General features: G+C 39.3%; 1 protein-coding gene across 6 annotated transcripts in view; it reads left to right on the forward strand.

Moving 5' to 3' along the window:
- The window catches only part of tshz3b (teashirt zinc finger homeobox 3b), a 233,215-nt gene that overhangs the window by 62,307 nt on the left and 153,601 nt on the right, over positions 1 to 17,307 (forward strand). The window contains exon 1 of one of the 6 annotated variants that reach the window (XM_079586835.1): positions 11,957 to 12,049. The exons of the other annotated variants lie outside the window; for them this stretch is intronic. The gene's annotated coding sequence lies outside the window, so the exon portion shown is untranslated. Of the gene's footprint in view, positions 1 to 11,956; positions 12,050 to 17,307 lie in introns of those variants that run through there. 6 annotated transcript variants of the gene reach the window in all.

Raw genomic sequence — 17,307 nt, forward strand, 5'->3', positions numbered from 1 at the left:
AAACACTCGCAAACACACACATTTTCGAATGAGAGCCGATAGAGAAAACTTTGAAAGTCACGCGAGGCTCACTTTTTCCCTTTTCCTCTCTCTCCCTGGCGTTGACCTTTCTGCAACGTTGCCCCGTATTCACTGCTTGTCAGCACATGCTTTGTCCCGAGCCATCCGTCTCTGTCATTCATCACTCCTACCCTGAATCCCCTCCGTCCCATTAGCCCGGGATGAGGAGAGAGAGGGAGCGGGGTGGAGGGTGGGGTGCCGGTCCATTAGCCCGGGATGAGGAGAGAGAGGGAGCGGGGTGGAGGGTGGGGTGCCGGTGAGGCCCATAGCCTGCGGGATCATTAGTGCCCCCCTCCCGTCTCCCCTCCTATATCGAATTGTCGGTAAACCGGTGTGTGGAGGAAGTCCAGGTGGCCTGTTGTTATTTATAACAAAGGAAACAACACAGCAGAACCATCTGACATCAGGCCCGCACGGACCGGCCACGCTGCGAGTGTGTGTGTTAGAGGTGGAGGGGTTTTCATCACTGAAGGACAGCTAAAAGTGGACCTTCTCTCCTCCCTTTTACCCTCTCTGTTCCCGGTAGACCAAGAGCGGGGGACTTATTGAACAGATGTTGGGTACACCGTCGCCAGGAAGATTGATTATTTTAATTGCCAACACTTTGCTTTTTTGTAGCATCTGAATACTTAATGTCAGGTTTTGAAGGATGTTACACTGCCTGATCTTTATACCCTCAAACCCTCCCTCTCTCTTTCTCATTTTCACAAACTCTCACTCGTAAAGTGGACTCTGCCTTTTGGACCAAACCTAAAGCGCACAAGTGTTTTGGTTGGCGATTTGTGAGTGTCCTTAGGGAGTGGGTGAGTGAATACAGTGAGGCGCTGGATTATACATGGCGGTCCGTTGTGACATCTGGGTTGTCTCTCTCCAGAGGGCTTGTGTATACCCAGCCTGTTAGTGCCTGTCCCGTATAATTAATTGTTAATGGCGGTGCGCTGTCAGCTGGGAAGTTGATATAAACTCGTGGAAGGACCTCTTGGAGGACTCGTTTTGCAGTATGTGATAGATTCCCATAGAGAGGTGTGTTCTGCTAAATGCCCTATGGAAATAAACAGGGGTATATGCTTGACAGAACCACCCATCTCTTCATCTCTGGATGGAATACACATGCTGCTCAGGGTGGAGGTGATGCTCACTGTTATAAAAGTTTGATATCTGTGCTGATATCCAGCTGACTTAGCAACAAAACTCAGCCATGTATAGATGCTGCACATATAGCACTTGCAGAATATTTACATGCTAATTTTACACGTCAATGATATGTATTTTTTTTGGCCTCACCTATTAATTAATAAACTTACATATATTCACGTATACAAATACTTGAATACATTCGATGATTGATGATGATGAGTGTGTATTTAGTTTCTGTATTGGAAAAAATATATTTTTATATTTTTGGGGAGGCATACATTTATTTATTTTTTAAATAAATTCTTACAAATATTTTATTTTATTTATTTTATTTTATTTATTTTTAATGTAGTTAACATTTCAGGAAAATTTGTCTGTTTGCCAAAATGTATTTTTAACGCAATTTTGCAGGCATTCTAAAGATATATCAGAAACATTTCCTCAACTGTTGCATGTGAGTGATTGCAAAAAGAAAATAAAGAAAACAATAGTAGCAATATATCTTAAATAGTAGCAATATAGCTTACAAGTTTTTTTTTTGCCTTTAGCTACAGTATAAAATATAGTCCTATTTTCTCATTAAATAATTACTCATTTAATAATACCAATCTCTGCTGTAAAGTATATGCATTAAGTTCACTTAAAGAAATCAAACTCCACACAGGGGAAAAAAAAAAACTTCTGGAAGTTATTTGATAACACTATGCTACTAAAATGGGGCCAAAGACCACATCTAGTACAGAGGAAATGAGGACAGCTGCATTTACTTCCTGTATGTCTCCCTGCATGCAGTGCCTTAGAGAAGAGATTGACCATAAATGTTATTTTCTCTGCAGCCGGTGGCAGTAGGGCAGGTGTGTGTGAGTGCGTCCATACAAGTTTAGTGTGGTATGGTGGGGATTGTCAAAGCTAGGGACAGGTGCTTTTGCCGTCACTCTAGAGCGGGTGGGAGGGGATGAGGGAGGGCACAGACAATTAATGGCAAGGTGCAATGGCGAGACGGAGTCAGAGAGCAAGAAAGAAGAGTCTACGGATAATAAAGTGGCCCTGGCCGGCATTAATCTCCCTCACACTGCAGGCCTGTCATGGCCAGCCGGCCTGTGACTAATACCACGCTTTGCATACAGTGGTCACAGCACATCGGCAGCATGCTAGCAGGGCTTTGCAAAAGTAAAGCGGACTTTTACACACCACATTATTGTATAAGTCCAGGTGAGAGAAAATAGACAGAGAAGTGGTGAGAGTCTGTAGGGGGAATTGTAACAGGTGTAATATAAGAAATTCCAATTACACTGGTCTGTAAAGCAAGAAATCCATAAGAGTAGTATACCGTATTCATTAGGGCTGTCAATTTAACATGTTAATTTGAAGCAATTAATTATAAGGAAATAATCTGATAAAAAAATTAACACAATTAATCATGCTCCCACTAATGAAGTTTCCTGCTATCAGAGCAATTCAAGCTTGAAGTGCCACCTTAAAGATTTTCAGAGTGCGCCTAGCTGAACCACATATTGCACATCCTGTGTTATCACGAGAACTGTACCTTAGACAGATTGAACAGATTGCTGTGAGCTGTAGGCCAGTGATGGACTGGATATCCACCTAAGTTGTAACGTAAGAGTGGGCCATTTTAAGGTGTCAGTGCTTCTAGTTATTTTAGTTGTGCTAAAACAGTCACTATGTTGCTTTATTGCAAACTGGTATTTGTTGTAATATTTTCATTTATTATCCTAATCATAAACAGACTGGTTTGTAGTGCAATTAGTTTTACAGTTTACTGTGATTTTGTTATTCTTATAGTGATCTACTTATTGTGGCTATTGAATCGAAAGTCTTACACATTCACAGCTTTTTTCTTGAGTCAATGATAGGGAAATTCACTTTTTGTAATGTCTGTTTAATCTGCCATCATAATGTAATGTTTTGTAAATTTTGGGCTTTTCTCTGCAATTATCAATATATGCTATTTAGTTTTTTTTTTAACGATTGACAGCCATACTTGGTCGATTAAAACAACAAATGTGAGGGGTTCCAATATGTTCTGAGAGAAAAAATAGATTTTTTTTTACCTTTAGCTTTTTACTAAGGCAGTACCCTAAAAGGTAGAATTGTGTTCCTTATCTACCCCAAAAGGGTGCGTATTAGTACCTTAAGATAATACAAATATGTACTCTGTACTAATATGCATCCTACATGGTACAAAGATGTGTCTTTGAGGGTACTGCCCCAGTGACAAGCTGTAGCACCCCTAAAGGTACAATTTCCAAAGGTTTTTGCACACTTTTTGCAAATGTTACAATAAACACACAGTGTACAAAGGCTTGCCTAATGGAATGGTGTCTTACACTTTAGAAAATGTTAGCTTGCTATCAAGAGCAGCACCTTTCCGAAGGGAACCTGAGTGAGAAATGACCGGCTGTGTTTCTGTCAGCTGCTTCTATGTGTTTCTGTCAGCTGCTTCTATGTGTTTCTGTCAATAGTTCGTCCTGATCAATGGTATTTCCAGGTCTTAACTGCTTCCATACATCCTACGGTAATTACAACCAGTCTCCTTGCTTCTGTCAGATGGTGTATCCTCTCACTCTCCACCGAGTGTAAATCAGAGACACGGGCATCTGGAGCTCCTCACGTAGGGCGCTGATAAGGACCATGTAATGGCGGATGAGCTGTTGTGTCGATTATTTTCGAATGCCATCTTTTTGGTTTGTGAGTCCAGTACATCAGGAGCAGATTCCCAGAGCAGCTTCAAACAAGTACTTCACGGCCCCTGACTTTCATCCGGACTGACAGCATGCACTGCAATATGCAAGTCTACATTTAAAGCAGACAGCTGCGTAATTTTTGTTTTTGCGGTGCCAATGCAGTTTTATGCTGTGTATGTATGTATGAGCATGTTTCAGCACCGAATACAAAAAAAGCATTCGATTGTAATGTCTGTATCTGAGACATACATTTATATCTGTTCTCGTGGGTGTCTTTGCCTGCTAAGGTGATACATATTTACAGTTGTAATCAAACGTATTCAACCCCCATTGCAAATCAGGTTTCTTGTCAAAATTTACATACTTTAAGCTGTTTGCAATGAACAAATCAAACAAAAGTAATTGAAATAGCTCAACACAATAAATGTTTCAAGTGTTTTCCCCAAATTCAACTGAAAATTTAACTTTTAATGACTTCCGCAGTTTCGAGATTATTCAACCCCCTGAATAGAATCCCTCACAACAGCACATATCTACAAAACAGCAGTTGTCTCAAGCACACCTGACGCAACTAATCAAGGGCTTCATTAGTTGCACCAGGTGTGCTTGAGCTAGAACACATGAAATATCTGAACTGGCTAGGTTTGTTGAGTGTCACAATTGACTGCACGTTAGAAATATGGCTAAATCAAAAGATATCATAGCCCTTCACAAACAAGGATACAAAAAGATAGCGATGGCACTAAATGTTCCTAGAGAGTAGAGACACCGTTGAAAGCATAGTTCATAATTTCAAAGTTAAAGGAATATTGTTTACACTACCTGGACGGGGCAGAAAAAGTAATCTATCAACAGCTGCCGTCATTGAACCTTCCAACAGGACAATGATCCAAAGCATACCTCAAATTCCACCAAGGCTTGGTTGCAGAAGAAGACCTGAAATATTCTACAGTGGCCAGGAAGGTGGTTACAGAATATTACTGAACTGTAGGCCATTGTTTATAAGGATTCATCAGAAACGCTGCCAGAAGCTGATGTCTGGTTATACATCTCATTTGCAGCAGGTCATAACAGCAAAATGGTGTTCTACTAAGTACTAAAGATGCTTGCCATGATGGGGTTGAATAATTTTGAGACTGCAGAAGATATTAACAGTGGCATTTTCAGTTGACTTTGGGGAAACCATTTGAAACATTTGTTGTGTTAAGCTATTTCAATTAGTTGTGTTTAATCTGTTCATTGCAAACAGCTGAAAGTTTGTACATTTTGTCAATAAACTGATTTGCAATGGAGGTTGAATAATATTGATTACAACCGTACATCAACAGTGTTCTTTTTCTCTTGAGAGTAATGGTCCATACAAATCTAAAATCAAATATTAAAAGCATTGCTAGTGTGCAGCGGCAACACATGCAAACAATGTAAAGCAAGACTAAAAAGGTGTACGTTTTCAGGTCTTAAACCTGACCTAACTTGAACAATAGCTGCGAGACCAGTCCCCAGTGACAAATAAACTAAAAAAGTAGCACAAAGCAGTTAGGGAAGAGCAAGCGCTGTAGGGAGGAGGGAATGAGATGGCACCTTTCTGTAATGAGTGGGATGCAGAATGGCAGTCGGGTACGTACAGTATTCCGTGTTACTGATTTGTTGCCAGGTAGTGCGCCAATTAGCAACACTTGTTATTATTTACATTTTGCACAATACATCACACTAATCACCAGGTCGATTTATCACTAGTTGAGGGGAGCCATAGCGTTGATTTATGGGGCTTATGTGAGAGTCACCAGGATGAGGGGTGATGAGTGACTGTGAGCGTGCAAAACACTTCAGAGGCCTCCGATGGTCTGCATCCATGCGGGGACACCTAGTCCTCCACCTCCCTCGTCAATCACGGCTACCGTTCCCCAATTCTCATCTTTTCGTTCAACATTGCAGGGTTCTAAGCGACGGGGCTGTGCACATGATGTTTTAGCTTATCTGCCTCATGGCCTGATTTGTGGTCTTTGCATAACAGTCTATGTCATCTGATGAGGTCATGTGGATGATAAAAAGTCTCCTGATTCTCTTCAAAATGAAACCCAACCTGGCTTCCTATAGAATGCATATTTAGTTTCTTTATGACAGGCGCCGCCGCCGTCAGCACGGCTCCCTTTCGGGGAGATACATGCTGAAACAGATGTTTCTCATTCTCCTGGCTCATCCGCACTCCTCTGTTCTCCAATCAGCCAAAGCTCTCAAATCAATCCAGATCACCCAAGTGGCAGACAGGGGAGAGTGAGAGGGCTGAGCAGAGAAAGTGCTGTCGCCTTAGTTTTATGAAGTTTTCTCTCTCGCCGAGCAAACGGAGAGAAAGCAATATCCTCCAGCTCTTTTAATCATGTGACAGCATGCTGCCCTATGCAGCGGCAGGTGGGAACCATTGATCAAAGCCAGCAGAGTCCGTGATGGGAGAGGGACAGGCCAGCTCGGGCATAGGGCAAAGTGATTCCCACCAGCCGACTGCCAAGCCATTCGTCAAAGTTTTATCTGATTCCAAAGGTATTGGATCTATCAGTCACAACCTATGAAAGGAAGATTGACCCCTCGGCGGACATTTTTCTATATCACAGTCAGCCTGACGCTTGGCGTCAGGTAAGAGGAGTGCCGATGGCTAACGTGCTACGGCTCATGTCCGGTCCTTTGTTAGGAGACGCCGCTGTGCGTTGCGGTTTAATTATGAAAGGGAGAGGAAGGATTTGACTGTTTTCTACATTAGAGCTCTGGTGTGAACTCCAAATGGCTCCTCTCCCCTGAGGTTTAAATTGCTTCTCCTCTGACAAAGCACCTGCCAGGAATTCATCAGCCACCCCATCCATCTGTCCATCAGCATGCGCCTCTGCTCTGCCATCAACAGGTAATGTCTGGCTGCTGTAGCTGCATGCTAATGAGAAGCAAAGAAAGCATCACACACTCTGTCAGCTGTCATTATGTCACAGATGTGTTCTACTTAGATGCAGTGGAAGCACATTTGCAGTCCTTGTTTCACTAATGTTAAAAATATAATTCTTTCACAACTCTGAATCATGTTGTCCAGTTGGAAAACAACATGACGGCAAAAGAAGAAGAAGAGGAAGAAAAAAATCAAATGTGTTGACACAATACTTAAAGCACTTATTTGGTTAGGTCTAGGTTAGAAGAAAAATAAGTGCAAAATGATTTTTCAGTTCAACTGAGCTTTAATTACATATACCAAATAAACAGAACAATACGAGGAAAGTGGTGCCTTTTTCTTCTCGCAGCAAAGTCTGACAAACACTGACCTTGCTCGCTTTTGCTCATGGGCAGTGGGGTTTAATTGGCACTTAATTATTACTTTTAGCCAGTGCAGCCAGCCTTTCTTGGGACAGGTCTCTCATTAGACAACAAGGCAGAAAACTGTATGTTGTACATAGCAGAAAAACCTAGCAAAATGCCACTTTTCAAACTTAACCACTGGTAAAAGAAACTCAAAAATAAAACAAATGCACCAATTATAATAGTATGTACCAGATGTAGTTGAAAATGCATAACTTGCTAGCACATATATATATTATATAGGTTTTCTGTCTCACTTTAGATCTTCAGAGCATAAAATCCTAAAGGGGTAGGTCACCCAAAAATGAAAAATGTCATTGTGTCCTTCAGAAAATGTATGACTTTATTTCTTCCTTGAGACAAAAATTGGAAGTTTTGATGAATATTCCAATGTGCTGTCCTGTACAATACAGTATAAATGAGAACCAGGATCTGTCAAGCTCCGAAAAGCACAATAAAAGCCTTATGAATGTGGTCCATATGACTATAATACATATATACAAGTCTTTTTTGTGACATTGGGTTGCACTGTTTTTCATACACACACACACATATACAAATGCATGCATACATAGGAACGCACACATACACATGCACACACCACATGCTAAGATCGGTGAAAGAGTAACGGCCATCCACCTCCCAAGTTTCATCAAAAATCATCCCAATCCCCTCTTCTGCTGTCTACCACTTCATTCGCCATGTATTTGTTAGTTTTTTTTTATTATTTTATGCAATCCAAAACACTCTAACCTGCCGCACCTTGTATCTCTCTGTTCAAATCCTTCCGTCCCGCTCTGCCAGAAAGCTGCTGTCATTTGCTGATGGAAAGCATGAAATTACCGTAATAAGCCATATATTGCCAAAAAGCGCATAATATCTACCTGCTGGGGCAATTTGAATGGTTTTGATAGTGCAAACGGTTGAAGAGTTACGGTAAAATGACTACAGCTTGCTGGTATGTGTCGGCGACGACACAGCCGGTTTAAAAGGGTTAAACAGGTCAAACATTAAAATGACCTACTAACTCACTCTCTGATGAGAGTGCAGTCCTTGTGACGATTGATTGGCCAGAAGGGAGTTGAAACTTCAGTTTCAGTCACATCTTTTTATTGGAGTCATCACAATCAGGGGTAGCTTTCCATTTTTGATCAAATCCAATTGGCTTTGAACCCATAGGAGACCTTCTAGTTATATTCATGTGCAAGTAAGCAATCCTCTCACAGTTTCAAACAGGGCCCTTCTGGCAATATCAATATACCCTCAAGTTTCTCTACAAAACACACACACACCTTTACAGTGGAGCTTCGATCTAGAGTGCCTCATGGCCCGTATCCAACATTCACTCCAACAAACAAGCTTTTTTTATTCTTCTGTGGTTCTTTTTAGGATGCCCATTGGCTCGCAAAAAGTCAATACAAAGGCAATTTTTCCATAATGGAATTTGTTTGCACTTGATTAGCATCAAGGTAATAAACAGCATTGTGTGTTTTTTTTAGTTTGTCTTTCCTCCTTTTACAGTTCAGATGTGAGACAGGCTGCTAATACCACCCAGAGCTGGATCAGATAGCTTCTGGTTGCAATTTTGTTCGGTCTGATGGACCTTGCGAGAGTCAGACACTAAGATATCGGAAGCGTGTCATAAGAATGAATGAGGCACTCTCGCATTGGAGCTGCCAAGCTGTCAGACGCTGGGCAGACTGCATGACTGACATGCTTTGATTGGTCGATTTAATATAGGGAGAGAGCAGGAGTGAGGGAGAGGCGAGTGGGAAACTTCACAGAGCGCTCACAGAGCACCGATTTGAAGCGTTGTAAGACTATTTGTAAAAGACGTGGAGCGCTAACTCTCTAGGTATCCAGCTTGTTAAAGCTTTTTTTCATCCTTCTTGAGGAATTGTGTTAAAGATATTGCTTGGATACGGTCTTACTCCAGCCGTACGGAGTGACAGACCTACGGCGTGCTCGAACTGAGAGCGAAAGCCAGTCTATTTACCCTATGCTTTATCGACTGTATGCGCACTCAGGCAAGGTTAATCACAGGTCTGGCAATGCATTCTGGGTAATATGGTCTATAGGTAGCATAAGCTGCGAGAGCGGATCTCGGGCTGCATCCCGATCCAATAAGGAGGTTTTCAGTTAAGAAATGAGTCTGGAGGAATAACTACGGAGACGTGTGAAACTGACAAGGCAAGGTAGAATTTAACACAGTTACCACTTGTAATTCCATGTTACTACAAATATAGCATTATTGTTTTTTCTCCACTTCAATTTAGGGGGAAATCAATAATCTGCTTTGTTTATCTAAGTGACAGGCTCTCGGATATTGCGTTTTTATGTTGCCTTTATAAAGGGGCATTAAAACACAATATATCTGAAGGTTTTTATGGAGCTGACAGTTGCTGAGGGAGATAGTGTTAATGGCATAAAACGGTTGAAAAATGGCTGTGTCTCTTATTTATCTGCATTTATTATGTACAAATATCCATCACAGTGCTATACTTTTTCTGATGCACAATTATGAAGATGCACCTCAGGACAGACTCATCAATAAAACGGTAGGGGAAAAAGCTCTCTCTGTGTGTATGTGGGCTAAAAGGGAATAAAGCAGAAGCAGCTACCTGTGTGCTAGTGTGTACAACACTTTACATATTGTTTTCATCATTTGTTTCCTTTAACATTATGATTTCTTTTTATTGAAATCACATTCTAATTCCTGTTCACGTCTATATTGCCTCCTTTACATGAGACAAATAATGAGTATTTTCTTTGCATCCATACTTTCTTTTTAGAATCATTGCAGAAAACTCAACAAAACATTGGTGTTATACAGAGAGTTACAGATGCAGGAATAAGTAAGCAATTTGTACCTGGGTTTTTGCATTATTGATGCAATTGATCTTCAGCTAAGTTAGAAAAATAGACCCACAAATTAATTTTCATCTTAGTTGACAGCAATCTCTGGCAGCAGTAACTTCCACCAAATGTTTTCTGTAACTGTGGATCAGACCTGCACAGCGATCTGATTTGAACCATTCTTCTTTATAAAACCTTTCCAGCAATATTCTTGTGCATCTGGTGTGAATGGCTCTCTTGAGGTCATGCCAGAGAATTTCAGTCGGGTTGAGGTCATTGCTCGGACTGGACCACTCCAGCTGGCATGTTTTCTTCTGTTGAATTCGTTGTATTGTTGATTTAGTCTTGTGCTTTGGGTCATTGTCCTATTCCTTAAACCAGCATTTGGGTTTGTCCATATTTGACCCAAACATGAGTCGAAAGAACCCAGCAATTTTTACAGTGTAGTGTTTTTTCTTTTTTTTCTTTTTTAACCACAGTGGATTACTTTGTGGTGTACCTCCGTGATGTTAGTGTTTAACATTTTACATATCTTAGATGTGTCAACAGATATGTAGAGTATTCTAGAGATTTCTAGAGTCTTTCCCTGACATTCTAGGATTCTTCTTGTCTTACGGACGAAAAGGCTTTTTAAAGATACTTTTGTAGATCTTTCCAGTCTTCTCTAAATAGCTTCTCTGAATAGCTCAAAATTTGTGAGTCTTTTGTCCCTGAACCATCTCGTCTCATTGACTGAACTCCAGGTTAGCTTTTGGAAAAATCATTAGCTTAGGGATTCTTACTTTTTCCACTTTGCACTGTGAATGTTATATGGCTTGTTTAATAATTAAATTAATACATTTTGTTTGTCTGTAATATGTTTAATAAGACTGTGTTTGTCTAATGTGACTTGGTTGAAGATGAGAGCACAATGTATTACCAATTTATGTGGAAATCCAGGTACTTTTTCCAGTATAACCATCTAAGCAAGAGAGCACTCTTAAGCATACCGTGAACGTGAATGATTGAGCACCACACCCATTTAACTTCTTTAATATTCACGTGTTAGCATGGATAAATAACGACTGTGTCCGTCTGCTCTTGAATATTTGATTGTGCTTCTCTAATTGGCCGGTTTCCCTTGCTACATATCGCCAGAGACATCCTGCATGTGTCACAACAGACACTGACAGCCATCTATCTTTCCTGCTGCAGCCTAAATCAATTACTCTCCACCGGCACATGGAGTAAAAGGGCTCCGCTAGTCTGTTACTGTCACCGGCAGATCAAACACATCATATTCACAGAGTTTTCGCATCTCACAGCGAGTCTACGAGGTGTTCCTTAAGCCACCTCATTGCACTGTCATTATGGGTTTATTAACAGCCTGGGGCGTAATCACTTATGGTATTCCATCTTGATTAGAGGATGCAATTAGACAGCTATAAAAATCAATGCTTCATGTTATTGGATTGCTAAACAACTTTGCCTCGATGGCGAGTGAGTTTTTGAGGAAATGAAAAAAAAAAAAAAAAAAAAAAACATAATGAGATTCTTGTGTCGTCCAAGTCTTCATAATTAACTGTTATAAGCAAAAGAATATTGACCCATAATTTCACGGAGTGTGTACGTTGCTAAAGCTGCACTTTCCCCTTCTCTGTTGTAAGTTTGAAGGGTCAGGTTCTTTGTCACACACACAAATCACTCATGCCATGCATCCAGACCAGAAGATAAGGGACAACAGGTAGCCTGTAGGCATTTTGGGATGAATATGTTTGTTTTTTTGGTCATAATCTTTTTTTTCTTTTCTTTTTTTTTCTACATTTTGCCAGAAAGCAGAAGCCTCTCAGGACCATCCAGAACAGATTGACAAATGTAACCCTGGGCAGAGCCTCAGATTAGATAATAACTCAGCATTGGCAGGGCGGCAGTGTCACCGCTGACCGTGGCTGTGGTCCGCTGTTGTTCACAGTGTCTATGTGAGTGTCTTAGTCGGTGTGTGTATGTATGTGTGTGCATTTGTGTGTTTGCACCCCAGGCTGTAGAAAGCATTGAAGGGCACCCAGACAAGCTCACAATATCAGCGCCAAAAACAGCCAACACATGTGTCATCCTTCACGGTGTCACTTCACAGTACTGGCTGGCAACAACAGGCAAATATTGCCACATTTATACAGATGCAACCACCTCTATAGTAAAATGTTTAATAAATACTTCTGCATACTTCCTCAGCTATGTGATTTTAGATGAATGAATGTTTTAGGTCTATTCCCACTTCATATTATGACTATTTTGAAACTCACATTTATTCATTGATGTGTATTGTATATTCTAGGGATGGGCATTTAAAAAAAATATTGCATTCAAATATACGGGCTCATAAAAATCGAATATTCGTTTATTTAAATGGCGTTTAACGAAAAAGACGTTATTTTTTAAGTTTTTTTTTCTTTTTTTTTTTCGTTTTTGTCACCATTTCTGAACAAGCTTACGATTAGGCAATATACACAACAAGCCTACAATATATGTTAAAGCTTTCTTTTAGTTGAAAACATTAAACAGTTGGCCTGTATGTAAACAAAAAATAAAAACAACAAAATTATTTAAGCTCAAGTAGCGCGAACGGGAAAAAAAACGCCCAATAAAGCAGAGCTTGTGTTCATGCACATCCCTAGTACATTCATTCATTCATTCATTCATTCATTCATTCATTCATTAATTCATTCATTCATTCATTCATTCATTCATTCATTCATTCATTCATTCATTCATTCATTCATCAATTCATCAATTCATTCATCGTGCAAAAGTTCCTTTATTTCAGTAATTCAACTTAAAAGGTGAAACAAATATATTATATAGACTCATTACATTCAAAGTGAGATATCAAGCCTTTATTTGTTATAATTTTGATGATTATGGCTTACAGCTTATTAAAACCCCAAATTCTAAATTAGAATATTGTGAAAAGGTTTTCATAAGCTGAAAGCCATAAGCATCAAAATTATAACAAATAAAGGCTTGATATCTCACTTTGAATGTAATGAGTCTACATAATATATTAGTTTCCCCTTTAAAGTTGAATTACTGAAATAAAGGAACTTTTGGACGATATTCAAATTTTTCGAGTTTCACCTGTACATTCAGTGGCTGAAAATATTGACATTACTTTGATTTTGTCGGGACTCGGGAGAAAGGGTGACGAGAACACCGTTTTCGAATATTCATTATCGATATCGCAATATTACTTTCGATATTTCAATTCCGATCACTCAAACCACTTCTGGAGGTCTGGGCCGCATTCCAGACGAAACTGGACAAGTGCATCTGGTTGTTGAAACCACATGTAAATTTTACTCCAAACAAAAATGCTAAAAATGTAATGTGTGAGAGCGTGTTATAGGCTATATGTCTTGTTATAACCAGATATGACGACGCTACTGCAGCACGCATCACCGAAGCTTAGCATCGATTCATCAAGCCACCGTGCAAACTATTGCAAATCAAAGTGAAAGTAAGTCGCAGACGCTCAACACACAATCATCTTCATTAAAATTAAAGAAATGAAATGATCTTACCAGGGCTGTTGCCGCTCTCTTTTATTGCGGTCTTTGATTTAGAAATTTTAGCTGACGATCAATAAAATGCAGCTCATAACTGTTGCTTTCGGTGACGTGGACTCCATTAAATCTGCATATAGCGCGGGAATTGAAGATCGGATTTATATCCGTTTTGCAAAAACACATTTATGTGACCAGGTGTAAATGGAATCGTTTTGATAAATCAGATAGCTATCCGATCTGAGAAAACACATGAAGCGGCCAGGTTGCCTGATGTTTATACTTGTGCGCTGGTGTGTGCGTCGAGCCGGCAAGTCTGTGTGTGTGTGTGGACTGTGTGGTAGAGCGAGGGAGAAGTGAGAGAGTGACGGCGATTAGCTTTGGAGCGATCGTAACTAGAGTCATATTGAGAGAAACAAAGTGTCTTCTTTCTGACCACTGTGGGAAATCTGTAGCATGAAAAGTTACCCTCTCCTTGATTGCATGTTGTTTATGGAGAAGGAGAACCAGGAAATGAGTCGGGGGAAATGCAACGCTACCAAGCGACGTGTAATTTTTGAGAGGTGCATGTCGGACGCATAATAAACAAAATATCGGAAAATTATCGTGAGACTTTCGATATAATATCGGGCAACGTGATATCGCGATAACGATATTGATTCGATATATCGTGCACCCCTAGTTGTGGCATTAATTTACTCTGGCATAGTGGCATTGCATGGCTTGCCCATCCTCATCCCTTTGGTCCTGATATAAATTATACCCACCTACTATCAAAAGTCTTTAAAAAAAATTTTTTATTAAGACCTTACAGTAGGCCTAGTATTTTTTGACAAGATACACAATGAAATATAATATTATCTAGGTAACATGTGAATGATAGCCTAGCTACTATCAGCATCAAGCAAGACATTACAATTTATGAGATTATTACTATGCTTTTACTCAACTCACTGTAAACCACCATTGAGTGTTTGTAGTACCTTCCAATTGTGATCTAATATAGATTTTGGTGAGACAGAAATATGTTGTTTGTTGCATTTTAGAATAAATTAATCATTATACCTGCTTAGCATTTCTGTAGCTAAACATCCTTTATTCTTACAAAAATAGCCCAAATCACATGTTGTCGTAATCATATGTTTAGCTTCATGTTTCATGTGTAAAAATGTTTCTTTGGAAACTTTGGTATGTACGGAACATTACGCGGAAATGTAGTGGAACTTCGTCATCGGAAGAGGTCGGTTATTAAAACGTAATATGAGTGACAGATGTCCAGCGAATGCTCTTCCCCTGAGTCATAAATGGCGATTGTGGAAGTGAAAATACAAATAAAATGTCGAAATAGATACAAACTTAATCATTTAACTGTACCCTAACATCCACAAAGTTGCACATGCAAAGTCAGAATTTTGATGAGAAAATACACAATTAACATGTGGGGTGTAACGGAAAAGTAATATTACTGGTAGTGTAAAATATTACTGTTGCCAGGAATTGATAAGTAAAGTAATTATATTACTTTTGAAAGAAGTAACGACTAATGAGTAATACATTACATTTTTGAGTAACGGGCCCAACACTGCACACCAGCATGCTAATTTAAATCTTTATGTGCTCATAGCTTCTCAAATGTTTATTTTAAACATATTTATAAAATGCACTTTCAAATCTTTCTCTTCTTTCTATTTCAGGTGTTTTTTTTGTTTTTGTTTTCAACAAAGTTGAAATACAGCCTATGTGTGCCGTGTGTTTTGATGCTCAAGATGGCCAGCACATATAGAGTCATATATGTTTGAGGCTGCCCTGAGTCAGATTAAAGTGGCCCAGTGCAACCACAACGATTGTCTCTGAGGTCAAAATACTTGATAGTGCCATATCTTTTAATACAATATAGTGAATAATAATAATAAAGGTGCATTTAATAGAATAATTAAGAAAAAAGTCTTGAAAAACAAATGAAAACAATCTTGTTCAAACGCACAGGGATGTTGTTAAAAATAAACTTCAGTCACGCATTACCAATGGTTTGATCTTTTATGCACAGTTTTTGGAGGTCCTGTTTGTCTAGAGACAGAACAACGTTGAATAGTCTTACTCGACAACAGTATCATTCTTGTGGTTGACAATGTCTCACCTGTCTACTCCTCCCATGATGCCAGCATTAAAGGATTAGTTCACTTCAGAAATTAAATTTCCTGATAATTTACTCATCCCCCCCACGTCATCCAAGATGTTCAGTCGAAAAGAAATGGGTTAGGGTTAGGGAAAGTTTTTTTATGGAAAACATTCCAGGATTTGTCTCGGAGGAATAAGGGTGTTATCTAGCGAAACAATCGGTCATTTAAAAAAAAAAATATATATATTTTTAACTTTTTAACCACAAATCCTCGTCTTGCACTAGCACTGCGATACACCATGCATTATGTAATCACGTTGAAAGGTCACGCATGTTCCGGTTCAAAAAGGTAGGGTAGGGCGAAAAACGTAAAGTTTTTACTCCAACTTCAAAATCGTCCGACATCATTGTTTTACTTTTTTTTTTTTTTTGTAAATGGCGTTTGACTTAGTCTTTGCACGTTCACTTTTTAAACACTAGGTCGGTACTTCCGCCTATGTCACGCGTGACCTTTCAACATAATTACGTAATGCGTGGTGCATCGCAGTGCTAGTGCTAGATGAACATCTGTGATTTAAAAGTATATAAATGTTTATTTTTTTCAGAAAATCGCTAGATAAGACCCTTTGTAGTTGCATTGAAACTTCAATTTGGACCTTCAAACTGTTGTACCACATTGAAGTCCACTATATGGAGTAAAATCCTGGAATATTTTCCTCAAAAAAATTATTTTCGACTGAATAAAAGGAAAACATGAACATCTTGGATGATAAGGGGGTGAGTAAATTATCAGGAAATTTAAATTCTGAAGTGAACTAATCATTTAACCAATTTGATATTTGACCTAGTCTGACAGAGCTGGCAGTTCCACATTCAGACAGTAAGGAGAACCTTTTCACTGATCCTTATAGCTTCAATTATCATTCTAGAATAAGCGTGTGCATGTGTGAGTACATGTATGAACAGTCAGGCTGTCACAGTTACAAAAATAAAAAATGATACCAAACTACACAAATAAGCTACAGCATATTTCAGCATTTTCTTTTGTATAGTTTGCTTAGGAACGCACACACATACACACACACACTGCAAAGCTACAATCTGCTGACAACAGAGGAATATGGACACCGCAAATGAGAGTGGTGATTTGTAATAGGCAATTAAAGGTGTGAAGATATGGTTGGATGTATGTAATTATTGGGATTTTAATGAGTCAACGGGAAGCTTTTAGCTTTGAAAAGGTTGATTCTCTTGTCACTATGCCACGGTCCATGTCAAAAATGTCCTCCAACTTGATATGTTACTCTTATGACAACCATTAATGACCCTGAATCATTTTCCTGAAATAACAAGAATCCACACAACAGACGGAAAATAAATGATTAATGTGATTAAAAATACCCTCCTTATTCATAGAGCTTCAAAGTTTGATGTTTTCTCACGGACATCAATTGAGTGCATTTTCGCACATTGAGCACAATCAATGATGTGGCTTTTAACTTGTTCTCCATTTGTCATGACCTGAGATAATATCAAGGTAAGATGCTGTAGCAACATA

The sequence above is a fragment of the Phoxinus phoxinus genome (genome assembly GCF_949152265.1).
Source record: "Phoxinus phoxinus genome assembly, chromosome: 2".
Classification (NCBI taxonomy): domain Eukaryota; kingdom Metazoa; phylum Chordata; class Actinopteri; order Cypriniformes; family Leuciscidae; genus Phoxinus; species Phoxinus phoxinus.